Source organism: Chelonia mydas, chromosome 5 (assembly GCF_015237465.2).
Source record: "Chelonia mydas isolate rCheMyd1 chromosome 5, rCheMyd1.pri.v2, whole genome shotgun sequence".
NCBI lineage: Eukaryota > Metazoa > Chordata > Testudines > Cheloniidae > Chelonia > Chelonia mydas.
The window spans coordinates 4,732,610-4,757,113 of NC_051245.2; the positions used below are offsets into that span (position 1 = coordinate 4,732,610).

General features: G+C 44.8%; 1 protein-coding gene across 8 annotated transcripts in view; it reads left to right on the forward strand.

The window, feature by feature from the left end:
* The window catches only part of FAM219A (family with sequence similarity 219 member A), a 138,849-nt gene that overhangs the window by 80,375 nt on the left and 33,970 nt on the right, over nt 1-24,504 (forward strand). The window lies entirely within an intron of this gene.

A 24,504-nucleotide genomic window follows, 5' to 3' on the forward strand; every position in this document is an offset into this window, starting at 1 on the left:
CCTTTCTACTGCACTGGGGCTTCTAAAAGGGAAGCTAGGGGAGTCCCTCCCTCTTGAGAAGACATTCCAAAAAGGATGGTGTCACCTTTGTCTCTGAAGAGGTGCATCAAGATGAGATAAATATTTAGTGCTGATAAAATGCTAGGCTTGTAAAAGTCATTGAGGTGAAATCCAGCTGTTGTCCTGAGCTAAGCTGAGGCTTTAGCTCAGCAGTGCATTCGCTTGACAAGTCTGACGATCATATTTCTACCATAACTCTGGCGGAATTTCTCCTCAGACATAGCTCTTAACTAGAGTAGTCGCTGTTCCTGCTTAGTTAAGCAAGTATGTGTCTGGTGGGCTCGTTCATATATGCAAACGAATGCACTGTTCAGCTAAAGCATCAGCTTAGTTCAAGACAGCAGCCGGATTTCATCCCCAATGACTTTCATAAGCATAGCATTTTATCAGCATGAAATACTTATCTCACCTTGATACAACTCTGCAGAGCCAAAAAGTGACACCATCCTTTCTGGTAGGTCAAGAGGGAGGGACTCCCACAACTTAAGTTTGAGTATTAACTAAGCAGGCACATCGGACACACTAATTGAGAGAGATTTGAGGAGAACTCCCACCAGAGTTTTGGTAGAAATACAGGTTTCAGAGTAGCAGCCGTGTTAGTCTGTATTCGCAAAAAGAAAAGGGGTACTTGTGGCACCTTAGAGACTAACAAATTTATTTGAACATAAGCGTTCGTGAGCTATGAAGTGAGCTGTAGCTCACGAACGCTTATGTTCAAATAAATTTGTTAGTCTCTAAGGTGCCACAAGTACCCCTTTTCTTTTTGGTAGAAATACAGTCCGTCATAGATAGATAGATATCTATATCTATCTAACACATATGTTTGGACTCCAATCTTTGCTTCTGGCTGTGCCAAGAATTTTAGGAGGAACGTTAATTGACATGGGGCAGAATGGGACTAACTTGATGTCCTGAGCCATTGGAGCTGTTTGTTCATCCTTGTCAACTGCCGCTACTTTTAAAAACTGTCAGACTCACAAGATGTACTCACAGTTCAGTGTGGCTCACCTCTTTTTGTTTCAACCCTCATTCCCCTGCTGCTTCTCTTGTCTCTCCTTCATTTTCTGACTGGTGTAGGTCTTGAACTCTTCAGGGCAGGGACTGTCTTTTTAATCTTTTCAATGCTCTGGGCAAAGTTATAGTGCTATATAAATATTCAGTAGCTGTCCTCGCACAGCATGGGCCATTTAGAGGTCAGGGTTCTAGTCCTGTTGCAGATGTGGCAAAAGGATAGTGGCATTAATTTTTTTTTTTTAACGTTGTTAAAGCATAGTCAGTTATTCTAATGTCAAACTCGGTCCCTTGATCTGACAGTAGACTAATCCATTGTCTGTTTTCTCTATGGATATTCAGACATATAGTAACCACGTGCCATTCTGGGAATCCTGGTTCAAATGAGCTCAGTTAAAATATCAACTCAGCATGAACACAACTTTTACTTCCCAAGCGAGCAGTGGTTGGGAATGCTGCATGGGTAGAATGCTACATCCTGGGACAGGATTGTATTCAAAATCATTAACCTGTCCAGCCACTGAATGTCCTCCATATTTGGAAGGGTGTCCCATTATGTCTTGTGACAGAAGCATGGTAGCTGGAATGTAGGTGCTCAGGAATGGGTGTTAAAAATAGGAAGAGCCTCCTGGTTGCACTGGAGTTTTCGATAATTCCTCAGAGTCAGGGGTTGGCTTGAACATAGCTAGTGCAGTAAAACGTTTAGCTTTTTCTCAAGTAAAAATACTGTGGGACCATATTTTAAAAAACACACACAAATGTGCTGTAGTTAGTTCTGTGGAAATACTATCACCTGGTTCTGGTAACAAACCACAAGCATTTACTTATGATTTATTACCCTGACCCCTTAATGAAATTATAGCCTTGATATGATTTTAATTCTACTATATTTGCTTGACATATATTCTGATGCTCCTTTTGTGTTTTTATCACTGTGTCAGACTGTAAATTCCTCGGTGCAGGGACTTTGCCTCTTATTTGTAAATAACTTGATAATGAGGTGTTCTTCAACACTGCTGTCAATGTATGTGCACCTAAGCGTTCATAGGGTATTTCCAGCTCATCCTCACCAGAAACTATAACAAATGGAGCTGGTACCTCAAGCCTATGAGAACAAGACAGGGCTTTGATAAGGTGGAAAAAGGAGAACAAAGTAATCCCAAAGGTTAAATCTCAAAGTTTGATATCCATTGGAAGAGAGCAGTGCCCTATGTGATTCCCACAAGATTCTGTATTGTTTTAATGATGCTTAGGCCACCTACTTCCCATTTCTAATTCCTTTTTTCTGTGCTGAAATCTTCATCAGTATCTTAGGTTTGTCCTGCCCACGTTTCAGATAAAATGGTTGTGTAAATAATAGAGCATTTGTGTAAAATTTAGCAATGGAGCTAGTTATTTGCGTTCCAAGATGGAACTTTAGGTAGGTAGGTGAGAGATCACAGGAGTCTTGCTGACTCCAATACACCCTGGTTTCCTTCACCCACCTGGTGGTTGTGATTTGGAGCATGTAATAGGGTTTAGAAATTTTCTTTCACCTGCTCTCGACCTTACCACAAGGAAGCAAAAGTTAAGGTATGCAGAATTTCATACTTGGCTAGGAATTGTCATCACATCTAGGGACTGGATGGTAATGGTCACAGTTTCAGGGTAACTGCTCCTGTATTCCTACCCACTGCCCCTACAGTCTACTCCAGGAGTGCCCAGTCAGGTGTCATGTCTCCAGCTGTCACCTGTGTCCAGTCTGCCTAAAGGCCAGCACCTGTGCCTTGCTGTCTCTCCAAGGGCTATGACAGAGGTACAAGTTACCATACAGCTTTTTCTCAGCAAGCACCTTTATTCTTAAGGTAAAAGCATTACAGCGAAAACTGATAAACGATAAAAGTTCCTGTATGCATGATGAAAGCTTTCCAGAGGCCATCAGTCTTACAAGGCCTTAGTAGGCCAAAGTCTTTTCAACCCCTTCTGCAAGGGTCAGGAGCCCCCTTGAACGAAAAGGCCTGTCCATTTCCTGGATTAGAAGGAAGGCCCTGACTCAGTTTAATCCCAGCCTTCTTATATCAAAAGTCCTTTCTTCATCTGTTGGTCTCAATTTGAGCCACCATATGCGAGCCTCCCCAGGGGTGGTACCTCCCAGGAGGGCTGGGGGCATGGTTTGCAAGTTGAGTGATTTCCCCATAATCACCCCACACAAGCACACTATTCTTAGTTTCTGGCGGAGCTGTGGCAATCCTCCCTACCTGGAGTTGCATCCATAAACTATCCCATATACTTAACACAATATGGTCCCCAAAGATACAGCCCACAGTTGCAGTAATGTACTATAGAATTCTCTGCCAGCTATTAAGGCTTCACTATATCAGAATTACGGGCGATGACTATAGACCTCTGAATTTGATCTGCTATGAGGATGTCTCGACAGTTTTTAGTGAAGCCTAGAGCGGAGACATGTATATACGAAGCTGTAGGTTCTAGAATAAGAAAGATTTCTCTGGGTGTGAAAATGTATGTTCTCTGAATCAAACTTAGAAGTCAAGCTAATGGAGACTTAGATGGTGTAATTAATTAAGACCTTTTTTTCACTTCCCTTAGCAGGTAACCTTTTCCCTTTAGAGTCTCCCTCATTTAGACATTTGGATGCAATGAGCTAAATCCAGAGGTTTTCCTAGTGTCAGATGATCAGATGGAGATCCATGTGCGCAGTGGTGCAGTCTTGAGGGGTTTTGGTTTTGTTCGGATTTTTAGTGCAAGACTGCATGGTAGAAGTGACCTCAATTGCAGCAGCACCAAATAAATTATCTACTGTCCTAGTTGCAATTGTTTTCCCTCCAAGCTTAGATCTCATGCTGACATTTCTCTTAATTCTAAAACATACAGTGGCTGATGCTAGACAGCCCCATAAGGAGAAGCAAGTGTCACAAAGCAGCCTTTGATGTGAGCTACAGTAGTTCAATTATATCATCTCCTAACACAGTCAGAAATGGTCCTTGCTTCTTGAAGCAAGGAGCCATCCTAGTACTAGTAACAGCAGAGCTATTTCATGAATTAATTGGGTTAATTAATTAATGAATTAATTAATTAATTAATTAGCACCGTCCTGCTGGCAACTGCATTTCAGGAGATTTCTTGTTCTTCTCTGTGAAATATTGTATGGTTTACTCTTTGAGCAGGTCTATTGTTGGGGAGGAAATTCTCCTGTCCTGGAGCCTGGGGGCATTTATAAGTTAGGCATGAATGCCCCCACACTCCATCCCTGCCTTTCTGGTGGCACCCTCTCTGCCTCACTTTCCCTGGCCCAAAACACAGCAACACCATGGGCAGGCAAGAGATACTGAACTGCAGAAGGGACACGGGGAAAAAGTGGGATTTGAAGGAGAGAGATGGGGGGAGAGGAGCTGTCCCCTGACAAAATATTGATGATGTTCTGTATTAAATGTAGTAACCTGGTTAGATCTCTAAGGACTCTCCTCTCCTCCCACTTTCCCCTCTGCTAATCCCACCTCTCCTGAGATGTTGACCAGGACTAGATGTTACTCTGCTGGAGGCTGTGCTGCTGCTTAAATCTGCCGGCGGGCTCACGGTTGAGTAGCAAAGGGGGGGAACTCTTTCATGATCTCCAGAGACCACTGAGCAAGCTACAGCGGTCGCACGCAGGGAATGAGAGTGGGACAGGCAGTCAAATCAGAGTTTCATGTGGCCATGTAAAAAATGGCCTGTTGGCTACTGGCCCAACCTCTGCCTCGTGCTAATTGTTCATCTTTGTTTCTGCCACTAGATTGTTTTGTGCACAAGAGTCCTGAGATTTTATTCTGTGCTACTAGGGAGGAACTCAGACTTCCTGTTTCCTTCCGATCTGTCTGATTTTGTGGGTTTCTGTGTAGACGTTACTTAGGTTGTCTACTTCAAAATGCAGAAAACACTTAAACTTTATTTGTGCTATCATATTAACATCTGTAAGCCAACAGGCAGGATTCCTGTAAACCACAAGCAACTCTCCGGAATAAACTTTATTTAGAGCATGTAGTTCTGCCAGTGATCTAAGACTAGCAGTTTAATGCAGAATTCCCATCGCAAGGCTGATGCAGCATGATGTTCCCCCTGATGTGGTAGCATTAAGCCCGTCTTAGAGAGCTGGCTTTAAGGATGGATTTAGATTCCAGGCTGTGGCTTGGTGGAGAGCAAAGTTAATTGAGGAACTAATCCAATTGAGGAAAGAGGGCAGGCTGACCGCACACGCCGTGGTATTAGCTCCTACTGCCTAGCTCTTGAATGACATTGATTCATGACAGATATTGCATTGCTCTGCTGCTGGGAAGGAAAGGTATAGGAAACACTAATCAATATTGGTTGAGAACGACAGAGCCTTCAGCATTCAAGATAACAAAATCTGTGCATTTCCAATCTAACCCCTGCCCCAATAGAGGGTAGCCTTCCTTTCTCTCCATAGTGCTCCTGAAATTCTGATTTTTCTTTTTCGATAGCCAGTTTAATTTTACTTTTCGAAGGAAATGCAGTGGGTGTGGGATTGTTTTGAAAACCGCTGCATTGAGCAGCCACAGAGAGCATACAATAGCGTAATCCCATTGCTGACAGCATTCAAGGACACAGCACTCTCTACACAGGGTCGGACGTAATGACTGAGGACAGGTGTCCAAATTTTGCTCAGCTGTGGGTTGCCATGGCAGCTTGCCACAAGTTTAAGAGTCACAGCTAAATTATGTAAAATAGGGCCAACGGCAGCAGCCCCTATTTGCAACACGGAGAGACTGCGAGGTCCCCACCTGACCATTCCCTTCTCAGATCAAGAGGGAGAATTGCATTCTGGGATATGTTGTTTGTAACAGGCACATCTGCATATTAACTATGAATCCAACTTCTTTTGTGGAGCTGAATGTGCCAGTACAACCCTGTTGTTGTTTGTCCCTTTTCCTTGATGCCTCTTGCCTGGCTTTTTATACAAAAGAACTCCATGATCCAAATACTTCATACAGATAATAGAATAATAAGCAAAGGTTGTAAGTGGCTGAACAAATCAATACCATTAATGTATCCTTTTGTCAGTACCTCAAATACTGTATTATTCCCAATTGTTCTTCTGAGACAGGGCGATTCATGCTAATTAGGTAGAGCAGCTGTTGTTTCTGGGAACAAACTGTATAGGTGGATTAAAAGAGCACTTTTAACAAAGAAATTGCAACTCTTCTGCTAGCTCCCAAGGTTCCAGCTCTATTGAGAAAACTGCGGATCTCATATCCGTAACCATTTGCATTGTGACCTCAAGTGACATCATTACTTTAAGTGCACAAAGCTATTTTCTTCCCTTGGGAGTTCCCATTTCCTTTCCGATTGTGTCTGTACTGTGTGCTGGGGGAATGAGTAATGCGGAAGCAGAAGCAAGTGGCAATATAGCACTGCGATTGATTGTCTTCATGATGATAAAAGTGCAGTCTCCCACTTGGAGGCCTCCTGGGCATGAGAGGAATTTATTTAAACATAATTTCATGTGTTGTTACTTTTTCCAGTTGTAACAAATTGTGCATACAATTTATTGTAGCATCCTTCTTGCAAAGTATCTCAAGACTCTTTGTGGGGAGGGGGAGAATGTAAAGCTCTATAGATTTTGGGACAGTGGGCCTCGTGCTGGCACCATGGGGATATGATGGTAAAAAGAGGCCACTTCCAAATGTAGTGGTGATGCAAGAACTCTTGCAGGGTACTTGGAGAGGAGAGACTGGAAGGAAGCAATAAAGGGGAGCAAAGAGGAGGTGAGTGGAGTTTAGTGTTGGTCACAGACTCAAGTGAACAAAAATGTGCCAGGCACAGGAGAAGACACTCATAAAATCCCCTTTTTTTACACAAGTACTCTTGGAAATTAATCAGAGAAGCCAAATACGCCTCTACCCCGATATAACGCGGTCCTCAGGAGCCAAAAAATCTTACCGTATTAGAGGTGACACCACGTTATATCAAACTTTCTTTGGCCTCGAGCATTTCAGGTATTAATAGTCACTTCCCGGCCCCTGACTGACCCCTCAGAACCCCTGACCCATCCAACCCCCCCTGCTCCTTGTCCCTTGACCGCCCCCTCCATCCCTAATCACCCCCAGGACCCCACCCCCTACCCAACCCCCCTGCTCCCTGACCCCTATCCACACCCCCGCCCCCTGACAGGCCACCCCGGGACTCCCACAACCTATCCAACGCACCATCCCCTGACCACCCCACACCCAGAGCCTCCGAACCATCCAACCCCCCCCCCCCGTCCCCTGACCGCTCCCTGAGACCCTCTGCCCCTTATCCAACCCCTCAGCCCTGGCCCGGCACCCTTAACGCCGCTCAGAGCAGCGTGTCGGAGCCTGATGTGCTGATCCACCAGAGCGCGCAGCCCCGCCCACCAGAGCACTGCTTTACCACGTTATATCCGAATTCGTGTTATATCGGGGTAGAGGAATATATATTTTTACTTAAGGAAATTAAATGATTAATTAATGGTTAAAGCAGAGGACTGGAAGGTGGTGTCATAATTGCAAAGTATAATTAAAATCGCAGACAAGGAGGAAACTTACCACATCTATGGAAAACTAAACACCACTGGCAGCACTGCAGAAGTAGCGAGCAGGAATGCCAGTTATACCCAGCGTGCAGGTAATGTGGCTTATTTTACCCTCATTACTTTTTTTCCATATAGTAAATGTAATGTTGCTGAAACATCCTGGAGAGACTTAACGGGGGCTTCCCCCCAGTATACATCAACAATGACTTGGAGAGGGGCAGCTCTAGCTGGGTTGATGGGAGAATTTATTTAATTCAATCCATGGCGCCTTTGCTGAGACTGCCACAAAAAAGGAGGAAGGGGAAAATTAGCGCCAATTGTTCTGTCTTCTGTGGTCTGAGCTCCCTTGGAAGCAGGATGCACCAACACATTTGCATAGCCCACCCGTGGGGAATGTTTCCCCCTTAGCCTGAATTGACCAGACGTTGTTATTTCTCTGTTGTAAACTTAGTGTTATTTCTAATGTCTTCCTAGGTAGGTGAGCTTCTCAGTAGTACCACTCGAGGGAGACCAGTAGAACTGTGTGTAATTAACATAAGCTGGCACCAGAACAGACCACAGCATCTGCAGACCCTCAGTTGTTCAGTGCAAACGTTTTCTGCATTTCGTTCATGAGAGATGAGTCTTAAACTTTGTCTATCTGACAGTTGATCAGATTTGTTCTCTCCTTTTTCCTTCTCTACGTCGCATATTCAGTTATTAGCAGCCTGCGACCCCTCATCGCTGTTGGTGCCAAAATGCTGGGCCAGCAGATAAGGGTTGCATTGAGTAGGAATAATATGCACTTGTCAAAGAAAGGAAATTGTTATTCTTGACTCTTGACTACCATTCCCAGGCAAAGACGATGCTGACAGTACCCTAGAAACATTCATGTCCTCCCTCTGAAATCATAAAGGATCCTATGTACCTAGTCTGGGCTGAAAATGAAGGAGGTGTGATATAAGCCAGCTGCCATTACACAAGGTCACAGCGGCACTAACCCTTTCATATGGTGGACCACTTCTTAATTATTTATTTGTATTACAGACGCGCCTAAGAACTGCATTCTCTCCTTTTAGCCAGCATCTGCCTCTGCTATGCTGTCTCCAGGCCACTTTGCAGTCCTGTCCAGCCCTTCTGTGTGCTACTCACCCTCCAATCTTGGGATCAGAAATTTTATCACTGATTTAAGAAGAAATGAAGCAGCCACGCAGGGGGCAAAAAGTGAGGTGGTGGGGTGTTCGTCATTTACACAAAGAAGCCTCTGGACACTGAAGTGTCTTGGACTAACAAAGTATCTGTCAGGCATGGACAGATGCTTTACCATTGAACAGAAGCAGCTCTTAGGACCACAGTCTGAGAATTGTTGCAGCCTGCATAGGCTGCAGTCATTTTATGCCAGTGCAAGCCGTGAGCCATCTGGCTACTTCCCTTCTTTCCTTTCCTACCTTGCAAACTTTTTGCAAAGCTCTGGGGTTTTTTTCTAGCTGGCATAATTTTTTATGAACTGGGTCTTGTTGAAAGAAAATAAAGCACTTATGGATGCCACATATTTACCAGAGATACGATTTGTAAAAGAGCGATAAAATCACTGCAGTAATTGGACAGTCTTCAGCTCAATTAATCCATTCCTCAAGTTGTTAATCACAGCTCTCTCAAGAGGTTCCACTTACTATCTGGGTCAAGGCTGAATAGCTTGTGCTGATGGAACGTGTTTATTACGTCATTCATAGAAAATGACACATCACAGGTCGGGACAATGCAAAATAGCTCTAGGTTCATTTGCGTGCGCTTGCGCACACACCCCCTTTCCAAAGGGAACAATCAGAAATGATCAAACACCAGGCCAAAAGAGAGCATCATAAAGTCTTGTAATAACGGCTTCCAAACAACCAGTAGAAGTAGCTTCATCCGTTATAAGTACGTGGGATCCTCCTTCATTAGCATGTTAACCAACAGACAGGACTTTCTGCCCAAAATCTCATTGGGTCAGATCATGGACGAGATGGGACTTCTATTTTGGTGTTGTGATTGACCACTGAGCAGAAGGGCACATGTGCCAAAACCAAGTGCAGCTTTCCTACAGGAAGGTTGCTATTCTGGTGACAATGCATCATACTTCTCACACTCCTAGTTCGTTCTCTGTGAGGGGCCTGCCCTTTCCCAGTCAGTCTCTGACTCTACTTTGCCATCTCTTCAGCATTTACTTTTCAGCTAAGCCCCAAGCATTTGCACTGTGGTCTGCAAAGTGATGACTGCACTGGGCTAGTGTGGTCCGAGGTAGTGTTTTCAGTCTGTTCTTCCCTCCTGGATGTTTTGCAAAGGATTTAGGAAGAGCAGATGATCTTTCAGTACCTGGGCACAATGAGGTCAGTTGTTCTGGGTTGCCTTGTAGTTTCGGTGTTTATGCAGGACTCATGGCTTTTGACTGTTTCTTATGGTTTGACATAATTGATTAATAGACTTAATGGTCCCTCCTGGCTTTAACAATCATCTAATCTGACCACTACATAACACAAGCCATAGAAATTCACCTGACAATTCCTTTGCTGGTCCCTATAATGTCTGACTGAACTATAATATATCTCTTAGAAAATTATCCAGACTTGTTTAAAGGCTTCAAGGGAGGAAGGACCCGTGTCACTTGTTGCTAAGCTGCTTGCAGGTTCACTGTTAAAAACCTGTGCCTTATTTCCAATTTGACTTCTTGTAGCTTCAACTTCCAACCATTGGATCTCTTTATACCCCTGTTTACTAGATTAAACAGCTCTGATATCTTCTGCCTGCGTATGTACATACAGACTGTTTGATCAAGTCACTGTTTAACCTTTGCTTTGATGAGCCAAAATAATAGGTAATTTCTCAAGGCTCTCATTGTGAACAATATTTTCCAGATCTTGGGTTTTAAACAGATGTCTAGGAAGAACCCACCTGATGGACAGTGTTTCTTTTCCCTTCCCTCAGAACTTGGCTAGGTTATCTTAGGGTTGCGGGGACACACATGGGTTAAAGAGTGAACTCAAAATACAAATAAATCCTGTTTGGTGTCCCAGGTCATGGGGAAAATACCAACAGTCTCTAAAACTAATCCTTTTCTCTGTCCCCATTGCTAAAACTGTGACCGTGCATTGGTTTTCTCTCACTTCTACTGTAACCAATGCCATCTACTCCTCCCTGCCTCTAACCTGTACAAAATGGTACAGTTTTAAAAGCCTTCTCCTCCACCCTGCCCATGTATTTCATTCCCTCTTTCAGATCCCTTCATTGGCTCCCTCCTACCTTCCACAAGAGTAAAATTATTCATCCTTTGCTTTAAGGCTCTGCACAGCTCAGTAGGTACCTACATCTCAGCCCGGTTTTTCCTCCTACTGTCCCTCCTAGCCCAGCATTCGGTCCTGTCCTTTTTCTGTAATCTTTGTCCTCGGACCCATTCTTAACTCCATGCCTTTTTCTCATGTTGTCTCCTACTCTGAAAACAGCCTGAATCAATATAGATTAAGCTTCTCTGGGCAGGAAATTGTCTAAACTATCTGTCTTGTAAAGCAGCACTGTTCGAAGCATTATATAAATAAACCCTCTTGAATCTTCTAAAACATGCCTATTGTTTATCTAAAAAGCATCCTATTTTACCTGCCCCTTTGTTTACTTCTAAGCTTGCTCTTTCTTGTTCTAAATTTGAAATAATTGCTGCTTTAACTGTACATCCTACAATAATAGTCTCACCCATAGCATTGTTTTTGCTCACCTGTATGAAATGGGCACAGTTAAGTCAGCTAGTGTTGATGTCTCGTGAAGGAATAGTACAGTTCTCCCCATCTAGCTTAGTCATCTGCAGTTCAGAGTAAAAAGTATTTCCTGCCATGAATACACTGTGAGCCGTATTTGAAAATAGGCTTCAATCACATCGGGCATCCTGGAGCTTCCTGCTGCTGGCTGCCACTTTGTTGCAAGGTGAGAGCCTTTGATCTAGAGACTGGAACTTCATCTCTCCTCCTCGCTTCAGTGCTGGAGCTGAAAGTAGGAAGAGCTGACTTTTAAATTATGGGGTTTACATTCCAGTCAGTAGATATTGGCTTGGAATTGCAATGTGTGAGAAAAAGCCGAAAGTTCAAGCAGTTGTACGCTGTGCGGGTCTATCTAAGACATGATGTCTGACATATTGAATGACCCCAAGATAAGAATACATCTTGTATTTAAAGGGACACTGTCAAGTACTGGTTGCTTGAGTTCAAAAGTGAAGTTGCTTTTTAAAATTTACTGTAGATAAAGGAACATTCTCTCTTTTAAAAATTAATAACCACCTTTAAATGAAAGCAGATATCTCAGGATTTAAACATTCACATGCAGTCTTGGAAACCTAATCCAACAGCACTGTGGCAGCACATGGGAATTTGAATGTGTAACCAGCTAAACAAAAGTAATATTGGCTAGTTTTAATTTCATTGTCTGAGCTGAGTGAAGTGCAAAATGGTTAAAAGGTATGAACCAATAGGGGTTTTTTATATTATGCTCATCCCCATAGGGAAATGGTGAAGAGTAAAGTAAAGCTTCAAAAATCCTTTTGCTATAATCTTTGCTAATGCTAGTAGCATATAAGATGGCTTCTAACAATATTAATGCTTTTTGTCTTGGAAGTGTCTCTTTAAATAAAATGTTTGTTTTAAACCCTGAAGTCCTCTGTAAGATTTCTGAACCAAAATTAAAGCAGGAGAGACACTACTGTACTTTTCTTGTTTCTGACATTGGCCTTCTGTGGCTCCAAATCCCATAACTAACATTGCTGTATAAGAGAAAAACGCTCTGTACTACAAATCGGCCAGTTCAAAGAATGCACTTGGCGTGCATAAAGTCCCAACAGCTGTAATGTCAAGGAATGCTCAAATATTTCCTTGAAGCAATTACATTTTCTGCCTGTGAGGTAACGTATGCATGTTGGAATGGAAAAAGGATGATGAGGTCCATTTGTGGGCTAACGCTCTACTTGTCACTTGTGCAGAAATATTTGTTGATGCAACTGTTACTTTTGCAGGAAGACTGTGTCAGGTAAAGCCAAAGTAGATAATGGAAATAACAAATGAAGAAAGGTAACACTTCCTCTGCTAAAAGTCATCTGTCTGCACTGTTCTGTATGCCTTGAGATTCATGTTCCAAAGACTCTCATGTGGCCAGATTAAGTCTTAGCTTCTCATCCTTGTCCTTTTTTGTTTTAAATTACTTGTTTGATACAATATTTCCTTTTCTAAGATTTTTTTTTTCCAGAGTTGAGGTGTTCATAATGTTTGGATCAAATTAATCTGCCATGTCTGGCTATTCGACCCCATCCAATGAGGAGTAAATGTGATAGATTTCTCTTCTAATTCCTTAAAAGGGTCACCAGCACCAGAGAAGATTCATTTGCCCTGCAGCCCTAGCCTTTTACTTCTGGGACGCCTTTACGAAATCAGTTGGCTAAAAATCATTTTCCTCCTGTATCCATTCATTGGAAAGGAGAGAAATCACAGATAGCATTCCCAGAAAGGCAACCGGGGGAGAAGTAAGTTAATGTGGAAGCCTTTCACTGCCAGAGACCTGGTTCACGATACAGGCGATAGGTGTGTTCTCTCCCCAGCACAGCAGGTGTGGGACCTGGGTCCTGCAAGCTGATGGTTAGCTGCGTCATAAAATGAGACAATACGGCACACCTCACTGCTGTTGGGGCTCCGTGAATAGAAGCAGCTCTGGGTTGAAATATTAGGGCCACGAGGGTGCTGAATTGACAGTGGTACATGGTTGGGGAACTTGGACCTTTATCTGCATTATTCCTGCTTCTAGCCAGTGCTGTAGATGTTCAAAGCCAGACGGGACCATTATCATCATCTGGTCTTGCCTGCGTGTCATAGGCTGTAGAACTTCCCCCCAGTAATTCCTGGACCAGGCCAAATTTGTGGTTGAACTACAGCATCCCTCATTTGGAGAGAGACCTCCAATCTTGATTTAAAGATTACTAATTTCTCACTTTCAGGAGCTCTGTATTCACACAACAAGAAACCTGATTTAGAGATTTATAATTGGTGGTGGGGTTGCTTGAAGTTACCCCAGGGCTTCCTTCTTATTATTTTTATTTAATTAATTTATTTACTTATCTATTTTATTTTTTTATGGTAGCGCCTCGGAGCACTAGTCACGGCCCAGGGCTCCATTGTGCTAGGCACCATGGAGTTCTCTCTCCTGCAAGTTGGCTACACACCGGACAAAACAAACACCTTTGCTAGCAGGCTGTCAAACTTCTAGTTAGCCCACTCATTTCCCCTACCCCAGTTAAGATCAGGGCCCCCATTGTACTGGGCGCTATGCCGCCATTGTTCTGGAAAAAGCTTACAAATGGAGACGCACAAGCAAATTAAGGGTAGACCAGGTGAGGTATAACTTACAAATGTACCTGGCCTTGTCTAGCTCAGTTTTATTAGGTGTGGTGGTTGCAAAGGCTTTTTAAACTGGTGGCTTGCTTTATTTGTATTGTAGCACCTAGAGGCCCTAAGAGGGAATTGGGGCCCATTGTGCTAGGTGCTGTGTGTGTGTGTATGCATATATGTATGTATGTATATGTATATATAAATTAAAAGTCTCTGCACCAGAGACCTTACAGTCTAAATGGGGGCAGGGATGGATGAATTGCAGGAAGGAGTAGTGGACAAGAAGGAATGAAGAGGAAAGGGGACAGTGTCAGCTCATCACCTGCCTTGGCAGGGTCAGCTGGCAGGATCTGATAAGCCTCCCAGCAGAGGAGAGCGTGAAGGTTAAGGAGAGTGGAAGGACTACTTTGTCAGTACTTCCAAGTGTGTAATAGAGCCCAACTATGCTGAATGACAGCTGGGTTGACAGCAAGCTCCCTTCTGCAGCCCATACTGGTCATTTCACCCCCACTGGTCCCAGCCTGTTTCTCCTCCCTATTGATTTGCGTTTCTTTTAGATAGGTTCAAGTCAAAGTAAAATATTTTACTTTCCAGATATTGAGGACTGAATCCTCCTGTGTGGACCCTTGGCTTCCCCGAGGCAGTAGAAATGCTGGAGCATTGCATCTAGCACCGTGTTCTGCAGGCTACTGGAGTGCTAAAACCAAGGTTGTAAAACTGTCAGAATTCTTCACACCAGCCTAACAAATGACTGAACAGCTTCTGAAAGCCTAACCCGTTTGGGAGAAAATGAAAGAACTCTGCTAAATCCCTTCTGAAAGTGGCTTTTTTACCAGGTTAACTGGGGTGGTTAATTAAAAAGCAGTAAGCATGAAGTGAAATTGAACATCTTAACTTCCCCAAATGCCAATCTATTGATTGGTTTCCCTGATGCACAGTGGAAGGATTCTTATGCTTTCCTGAAGAAATACAAACTCAAGCTCAACCCTGCATTGTGTCTTTAGTTAGTTTTCAGATTTCCTTTTCTTTCTATAATGGCTATTAGAGAGGGGAGCATTATGTCTTTTATAATTGGGCCAGCTGCCTCCCAGGTGCCCCCTCATGGCGTAGAGTCACACTGCAGTTTTCCATCTTGGATGGTTCAAAAAAACTTCAGGCTTTTTCTTGGTCTAAAATACCCCTTTGAGGGGACTGGGTTTAATAATCTAAAATGAACTGTAAATAAAACTCCAAACACCAAAACCAAGTTAATTTATAAGTCCACACAACTCAAGGTTTCTCTTCCTCCTGCCAGACCCCCTGGCCTGGAGAGCTTTGCAGTCCCTCCCTGGCTTGAGCTGGGTCTCTCCGGGCATGTCTGTGCTGCAATTAAAAACCCGCTGCCAGCTGACTCGGGCTCACGGGCTGGGGGGCTGTTTAGTTGCCGTGGTGACGTCCAGGTTTGGGCTAGAACCCAGGCTCCAGGGAATAAAAGTCCTCTCTCCTAGTTCCCTGCCCTAACCATTAAAACAATGGTTTTAAAACAATGGAAGCTCAGTTCTATTATTCCACTTTTCTCTGCATCTTAAACCTGTTACTGTTAGGATTTAACACAGAGCAACAGTGAGCAATATCTCCTTCACATGTACAACCCCCCGATTCCTTGTTTGTAAAGAGATCTAAATCCACATGCTATAAAGCAAAGTTTAGTTGCTGGATACACCTCCCATTAACTGCAGTGGAGCCCTGTGCATTCCCCAGAGGGCAGAATTTGTTCCTTTGTAAAGATGCGTTTCCTTGTTGGTTGCTTTAACCACCTGCCACTGTCTAAAAATTCTCAGCAATCGGGATGCGTACAGCAGGTTGCTGTCTATACCCGCCCCCTCACTACTTTCCCTCCCAAACAAGAGCCTGTTACAAAGGAACCTGGGCAAGGAAGACAAACCCAAGACAATCTCAGCAAGCTGATTTATTAGCAACAGCCACAAACGCAGGCTTAAGACGTATGTACAGTATTTGCACAGCTTACTTGTGCTTCCTTCAGGCAATGAGACCTCTTTACGGGCTCGTGCACTGGTTCAGGTAGCCTCCTGAAAGTTATTTAAATCACAGAGGTTGGTGGAGAGGGAGTTGTCTGCTGTAATTTAGATTGCTAAAGCACAGCTGCTAGACAAGATTAGAATAAGTCCTAGTCTGAACCTGGAACAGTGTCTGCTATCCTCAAGTCCATGCACAACAGGTAATGAAGGATAAAGAGAGGGAAAGGAGGATGTGAAGAAGGTGGATGGTAGGACAGTCAAATAAGTGGCCAAACCGACGGATGGTGAGAGAAGAGTTCATTGCAAAATATATTTGTCCTTTGTAATTTGTGTTTTTGCACCTGCATTAGTTGCTATTCTGTACAGTCAGTGGCTAGGATAGGAGGGACGGATTTTAAGCCAAAATAAGTGAAAATTAATGTAACATCCCTGGAGGGTGAGAAGTCTAATACTGAATAGCTTTGAAAATTATTGTTTGGATCCTCTGCTTAGGAATTTAGGGCAGGAGTAGGAACAATGAGCAGTTCTCAGGGCTCCATCAGAGAGGTAGAGGTTTTCCTGGGGAAAATAGAACACTGATGCATAGCAAATGCAGAGGAACAAATCCTCTTTCATGCTGTTGGGGTTCTGAAAGAAGAACAGCTTTCAGAGGGTTTTATTTTATATGTAACAAGGTTACGGAATAGGTCTAAAACTTCTCAAGTACACCACAAAACAAAAAATACAACTCTCCAGACTTTATAGGCCCTCTCTGCAGAGCAGTGGGACTGCCTAGTGTTTGACATCACAGAACAAAGCATTCTAGGAAATTAAGCAGAGCATGACAACATTTGGAACTATAACATGAATAAACTATATTTATTATTCTTTCTTAGCTGAAATGGACCTGTTTATTCTTGGGTCCTAATCCTAGAGTGGAAGGGAGGGGGTCTGCCCTTCTCAGTTCTTAGTCCCGGGTGCTGGGGGCTGTGGTGGCCCCAGTTGAGCCCTATTTTATCCTCATACTCCCCCCCCACCCCCACAGTTCTTGCTTTTGCTGCTTCTGCTCCTAGTGGCTGGAGTCGTATACAGTTGTATTTCACTCAGCTCATCAGCCAAACAGTGCCAGCACGAGCCTGGGGACTAGACAGTGATCTCGGCTGTGGAGCCAGGGCTGAGCACTAAATATTGATTTTTGTAGGGCTGACCAAATTAGATGAACTTGTGTGTTAGCATATCCAGTAAGGAGAGAGAACCCGCATGTTCATTATTGTAGTGACTCAGTCCATCTGAGAAAACTGATGTTTGGGAGGTATTTTAGAACCCTAATTATTCCTGTCAGTATTACTCTTGCTCTTACCCAGATGACCAGTCACAGGAAACATGTAGTCATTTATTAGCATCTGAATTTTAAAGCATTAGTCCTGCTAAATGACTGGATCAGCACAAAGTAGCAGGGCACACGCTTCTTCGAAGTAGGGCTGTGTTTGGAAAAGGGACTGCTGAAACCTTGTGAGGGTCCATCTTTATTCCAGCTTGGTGATTCTCACGTGTGATTGACTTCGTTCACAAGTGAAAAGCCTTTTTTCGACCTGCTGATGCTGAAAACGTCCCGTGGGATCTGAAAATCAAAGCAGTCCCACTGCCTCTCCCTGCCATCGCCAGTAAGAAAGGTTCTGCACTCAGAACTCCACTGAGAGCTTTTTCAATGCAGGCGGAAGTGCAGAATCCAGATCACTCTCCCATAGGGATATTGGCTCCTGTGAAGTGAGCAGATATGACTTGAGGGTGCATGGGGAGTGGATACATGGAACAGAGAAATGCCGGCTTGAGTTATTTTTCAGACTTTCCCAATGCTAGGCATATTGGAGTTCCGGCTCGTAGCATTAGACCTGGTGCATTTTGCATCAGGCTATTAAAAAAATCGTGATTCTCTCCTAAGTAAGAGATGTTTAATGAAGGCAGATCCACAAAATCCATCTCCAACATGCAAAAATCTTTACGGACCACACCATGTCAAAAGGCATAGAGGCCTTCAATCCTTGGGCTTTCACCAGCCTTTTACTGAGGCTGAATTGGAGATAAGTAAAAGGTCTAGTTATTCCCTGAAGCCCATTATTGCCCTTCCGTTCACCTCACAACTGTAGCTGTTACCAGCCACGCAGGACTGTTGAAAGAGCAGAGCATTTTCCTCCACCCTCTTCTCCGCTCTCAGATTTTCCCACTCTTTTTTGTGTTCTGTGAGCTGGCGTCACCAGGGGAAACTCTTTGCCACAGGAAATCTCAGTGTTCAGACCATTTCTATGTGAGACTTGACGTAAGTAGAGTATTGAGTGTGTGAAAAAGGGATCTGAGTCCTGAGAGAGAAGTACCAGGCAGAGGGAAATATCCATGCTGTTTCTTCTTCCTTGCATTTGCCTGAGCTTCTTAAGCTTCTGCTCCCCACTCTCCTGGAAAGACCTGCAGCCTCTTGGTTCAGAGAGAATATCTAATGTTGCTTCATACCGAAGTAGTCTCCAAGATGCTGTTACTTTTTCTCTCCTTTCCCGGAATAACTGGAGGTGCAATATCATTAAAGCTGCTGATGTTTTTATAGAGAAAAACATAAGAGGAAAGGGGATTTGTTAAATGAGGTAAATTTCAACAGTATTAGACCTGCCTGCTATTGGTTAGTAAAGGGAAATTTTGTGTCTTTAATACAAAATAACTTATAAACAATCAAAACTAACATTTTTGAGAAAAATTAAACATTTTCTACACAAACTGCTCTTTAACTACCATCTCACGTTCTTTTTTTCCCCAGAGTATCTCCCTATTTTTAAGATACCAGTTCTTGGCTCCAGATCTATTCTTCTGTAGCCTATGCTCTGCAAACTTAAGTTCTTCTCCAGTTATCTCTGTGCCTTCACTTCCTACTATAGTCTCGCTTGTGTTCTTTACTCTGGCAGTTCCTTGCATTCCAGGACCATCCTTCCCCGATCCTACTCCCACTCATCTTTCCACACTGCCCATTGTGTCTGGAATAGGGTTCCTGCTATGGGTCCAGTTGGAAATTTTCCATCAAAACCTTTAACTGAAAATTGGGCGTTTGACTAATAAATAAATGGCTTTTGTGGAAAGTTGACAATTTTCAACAGGAAAGTTTTTTGGCCAGAAAAACACAAAGGTGAAGTTTTCCAGGAGGGTGTCAGTTTTCTGACCAGCAGTACCCTGTTCCTGTGTGCCCTTGCATCATTATACTCCATCAGCATTTCTTCACCTCTAGCCATCCACTTCTCAAAGCGAAGTCTCTTACAAATCCAAGTCTTATTAATATTTACATATAGAAATGTAACTTCAAGTAAAACTGGAACCAACAAGAAACATGCCTTACTGCAGCACTTACAAGTTTAGGTTTCTCTTTCTACACAGATGGTCTGTACATTGTCTCTTCAGGTCAGGGACCGTGTCGTGTATACAGCATCATGCACATTGAATGAGTGATGGTAATGAAACCTTGCTTGCTGCCTGCTGGTAGGGAGGTGATGCACTGTGACTGCTCCTCTTTTCCTTACTCTTACCAACTCCTGTTTTCCTACCATTCCCCTCCCCCCAGTTTACAAAATCCAACAATGCACAGAACTAACCTGTGCTATTCACTGTATTCCTTTGCTCATATCTCTTAGAGCCTACGTTCTTGGGTGTGCCTGCGTGCACAGCATCCAGCCTAGTGAGGCTTCAATCCTGATTGGGGACTTTGGGTGCTATCATAATGGAAATGATGATAATCCCCAGAGTGATTTCCTTCTCTCCCTCCTTTATCATAGGAACACTGCTGAAAATTCTTAGAAGGTCTCTGGAAAAGCAAATCCAGATTTAATTTCTTTCCTTTTGGTGAACAGAGCCAGCCATGAGGAGGGAGGAAGAGGGTGGCAGAAATGTCAGGCTGACAGAATTTCTGCCTCACTAGGTTGTTTAGATGAGGGCTCAGGCCGCAGCAGCAGCTGGCTGCAGTGTTCTCAGCTCTCATTTAATGCTGTCCTGGAGCGTGCATGCTGCTGGGAGGCATTTTCAGAAATCTCCCCGCCCTGCTGTTCGGAGGAGGTGGACTGATTTGCCAGTCAATGGGCTCTCATCAGGACACTAACTGAGGCTATGCACAAGAAGCTTCCTAAAGCCGGGAGGCCAGCTGTGTCCTTGCAGTGTAATCACGGGCTCCCTAGCAGCGGCAGAGTGACCAAACCTCAGACTCTGTTTATACCTTTTCCGCAGTCTTCTGTCCCCTACCCAGACTTGCTTACACAAAGGAGAGAGGATGTCAGCCCCCACAAAGCAATACGACACATCCTTGCTTAGACCAGCTGCGGAGCTTAGAGCTGGTCTACACTTAATAGTTAGGTCGACATAGCAATGGTACTCAGGGGTGTGAAAAATTCTCTCACCCCTGCTGACCTGACCTAACCTGCAGTGTAGACGCAGCTAGGTGGACAGGAGAATTCTTCCACTGACCTAGCTGCAGCTGCTCGGGGAGGTGGATCGCCTACAGCAACGGGAGAGCCCCTTCCATCGCTGTCGTAAGCAACACAGCTGCAATGCGGTAGCTTTACCGCAGCAGCACCTGGACTGTAGATGTGGCTTTAGCCCTGGTTCTGCTCTGTCGAGTGGGGTCATCTGCTGTGTTTAGAGCTGGAAGATTGCTGCTGCCACTTTGGACGTCTATGACCCATGGTGTGACCGTGCTGAGGCGTAGAAGCAGCCTTAGGGGGACACTCCAGCGGCCGACTCTACCTGTATTAGCAGAGTTCACCTCTTGGCACGGTTCTTTAATTGCATGGTCCTGATAAAAGGTGACCGAATAAGGAATCCTGCATAGGATTTGGAGCCCATGTGTATTAAGAGTAGTAAAACTGTTTCTCACCTTTGACATCAGACTTATATTTTTTTAAAGAGCAATATTTAACTTTACCTATAAGTACTGGTTTCTACAGGATGGGTCAGATTAATTCTTCTTTGGGCAAATTTTTTTTGCTAAGTGTCACAATTCGGGGCCGCTGCCCCCCTATTTCCCCTCTGTGATCCAGCAAGAGCACCCACTATAGGCTCCCAGCTCCTCAGCCATCACCTCTCTTGGTCTCTCACCCAGGTCTCTCTCCCTCCTGACCAGCGTTTTTCCAGGTTGCCCTGTTCCTTGCCTGCATTGTGTTATTCCCAGCAAGCCAGATTGCCTAAACCGAGCAGCATCTGTGCTTTGCTTTCTCTTCAGTGCCTATGAACAGGGTCACTGCCCACAGTTGTTACTACACAGCAAACTCGTTTCTTCTTACGGTGAAAGCATTAGAGGAAAAATTATTAAAACAAGAATAGAGGCTCCATGCATGTTAATAAGCTTACCAGAGATCACACCCGCATCACCACCGCTCCAGTTCCAGCAGGAGCTCTGGCAGGAATCACTCCTTCTTCAAACAATAACGGGTTTTTTCTGGGCGACAAGAACAGCTCAGAACAAGCACCCAGAGTGCAGATCAACCTGTGGCTTTATACAGCTTGGGGTTTTCATTTGTAACCGGCAGGAACAGGTAAGCAGCAGACAGTAGGGTTGCCAACTGTCTAATCGCACAAACCCTTTGCTCCACCCCTTCCCCAAGGCCATGCCCCTGTCCTGCCCCTTCTCTGAGGCCCCGCCTCCTGCTTACTCCAACCCTCCTCCCTCAGTCATTCACTCACTTTCACTGGGCTGGGGCAGGCGGTTGGGTGCAGGAGGGGGTGAGGGGTATGGACTCTGGGAGGGAGTTTGGGTGCAGGAAGAGACAGGGCAAGGGGCTGGGGTCCAGGAGGGGATTTGGGTGCAGGCTCCAGCCGGGAGGTGCTTACCTCAGGCAGCTCCTAGAAGCGGCCGCGTGTCTGGCAGCGGTTCCTTGGCTCAGGGGCAGCCAGGGGTCTCTGTGCGCTGCCCCCATCTGCAGGCACCGCACCTGTAGTTCTCATTCGCCGCGATTCCCCATTCCCGCCAATGGGAGCTGCGGAGTCGGCGTTCAGGGTGGGGGCAGTGCGCAGAGATCCCTTGGTCCCCCCTTCGCCTAGGGGCCGCAGGGATATGCCGGCCACTTCCGGGAGCAGTAGGGAGCCTGCCTTAGCTCCGCTGCGCTGCCGGACTTCTAGCAGCCTAAAATCTCCCAGATTGGCTTCAGTAGTCTCTGGGAGATCGAGCCCGATTGCGGGAGACTCCTGGCCAAATTGGGAGGGTTGTCAACCCTAGCAGACAGTGGTTCTCTCCTCAGGGTGTAGCTTCTAAAGGTTGGGTTTTTGAATAACCCGTGGAGGGTATTTGCATTTACCTCCCCTAAATATTTCCCAGGAATTCTATTTGTGTCTGCCACATTAACAGTCATCCAGGCCCACAATAATACAGAACCTTTGCATTTAATAGAAAGGACTCCAAAGTGAAGTCACTCTGTGTCTAGCACTTCTTAGGAATGTGTATTTCTGCAATATCAGCCCTGTTCTTGCCTGATTCTGTGAGCAGGTTCTGCCTCTTGCTTACAGTTTGTTTTTGCTTTATATCAGTAAAGCTTTGACTACTACTTTAGCCCAGGCCTCTGATACAACGGCTTATGTCTCAGGCTCTCTTCCTACTACATGCCCCTGCTTTTTGTCTTTTTATGGGGAGGATGTTTACCCATCGCCCTGCGAAAGATTCATAGTAAACAGACAATCCATCTTGTGAAAGGATCTTCTAGCACAGGGGTCGGCAGCTTTTCAGAAGTGGTGTGCCGAGTCTTCATTTATTCACTCTAATTTAAGGTTTCATATGCCAGTCATACATTTTAACGTCTTTAGAAGATCTTTCTCTATAAGTCTATATTATGCAACTAAACTGTTGTTGTATGTAAAGTAAACAAGGTTTGTAAAATGTTTAGGAAGCTTCATTTAAAATTAAATTAAAATGCAGATCTTATCAGGTTAGTGCAGTGGTTCTTAACCTGGGGTGCACGCACCCCCTGGGGGTGCAAGATGCCCTTTCTGGGGGTGCGAGACATGCGAGATTTTTTTCAAACACTCTTGTTATCAATGGGCACTATGCAGCTGAAAGCTCTGGATGTCTCCTACTACCTTTAGGGTAAGTAGGTTTTTCCTTTACAAGCATCACTTGTCCTAATAAAAAATTTTTGTCCTAATAAATCTCGCATGTCTAAAAAAATGCGAGACATGCGAGGTTTTGTTTTGTCCTTGTCCTAATAAAAAAATTTTTTTAGAAGGTAAATCATGGAAAACACAAATTAAGCATGGGCACATAAGTACAACTACTTTGTTTCATCCAACCTATGTATTTATTAACATTATACATTTTTTTAACGATTACTGTAATATACAAATTATGTTTTTAAATTTTCAAGTTTTTAAGCTAATTGTAGTTTAATTTTTGATAAGGGGTGAGAGAATATATTGTAAGAACTCCAGACCGTCAGCAGGCTGTGCGGGGCTGGGTGTCGTGTATTAAATTACTCCCTATAGGAATGTGCTACTTACTTACGGGTGCTAGTCCTGATGCTCTGAGCGTCATGATAAGGGGATGGGGAACAGGGGTGGTTGGATAGGCATGGGAGTCCCAGGGGCCTGTCGGGGGTTGGAGGTGTGGATAGGGGTCGGGGCAGTCAGGGGACAGGGAGCCAGGGGGCTTGGATGGTGGGGGTGGGGTCTCAGGGGGGCGTCGGACAGGGGTGGGGCGTCCCAAGAGGGGGAGGTCAGGAGACAAGGAGCAGGGAGGTTTGGATGGGTGGAGGGTTCTGGGGGGCAGGGGGTGGTCAGGGGGCAAGGGGCGGGGGCAGGGTTGGATGGGTCAGGGGCGGGAAGTGGGCCAGCTGTTTGGGGAGGCAGAGCCTTCCCTACCCCAGTGTAGTGCATTAAATTTCTCCCCGTAGGAATGCGCTAGTTACGGTGTACTAGTTACGGCGGCCAGTCCTGGTTCTCCGCAAGTAGCACATTCCTACGGGGAAAGATTTAGTACACTACGCCAGCGGACGGAACCCCAGACCGGCGGCGGGCTGAGCGCCTCAGACCGGCAGTTCCTGCCCGCCGGGGTCCCGGCCACCAGCCTCGCTCAGCCCTCTGCCAGCCTGGGGTTCCGTTCACTCAGCGAGCTGGGCGGGGGCAGTGGCCGGGACTCCGGCAGGCAGCAGCGTGCCCGTATAAAAATCGGCTCGCGTACTGCAGGTTGCTGACCCCTGTTCTAGCAGCTCTGTTCCAGCAAAATGTCTATAGGGCTGCACCCAAAAGCTATGCAACAATCTTTTTCCTTGCCCAGGGAAAATACAGAAGGTGTTAAAGCCCCAGGCAATCTATCTACAGTAGCTAGTTGTCAAAGGATTGAAAAGTGAAGAGCATCCATTCAGCTGGAATGAGCACTAATCACTTCTAGCTGGATTATTCCATCTCCCTTCATTTGATTAAGTACAAAAAGCTCATGGTTTTAATGCTAAGGTTGTGGAACACAAATCAACAGCTGATGTGGAACTCTGAGTCGAAGATGCCATTCTCA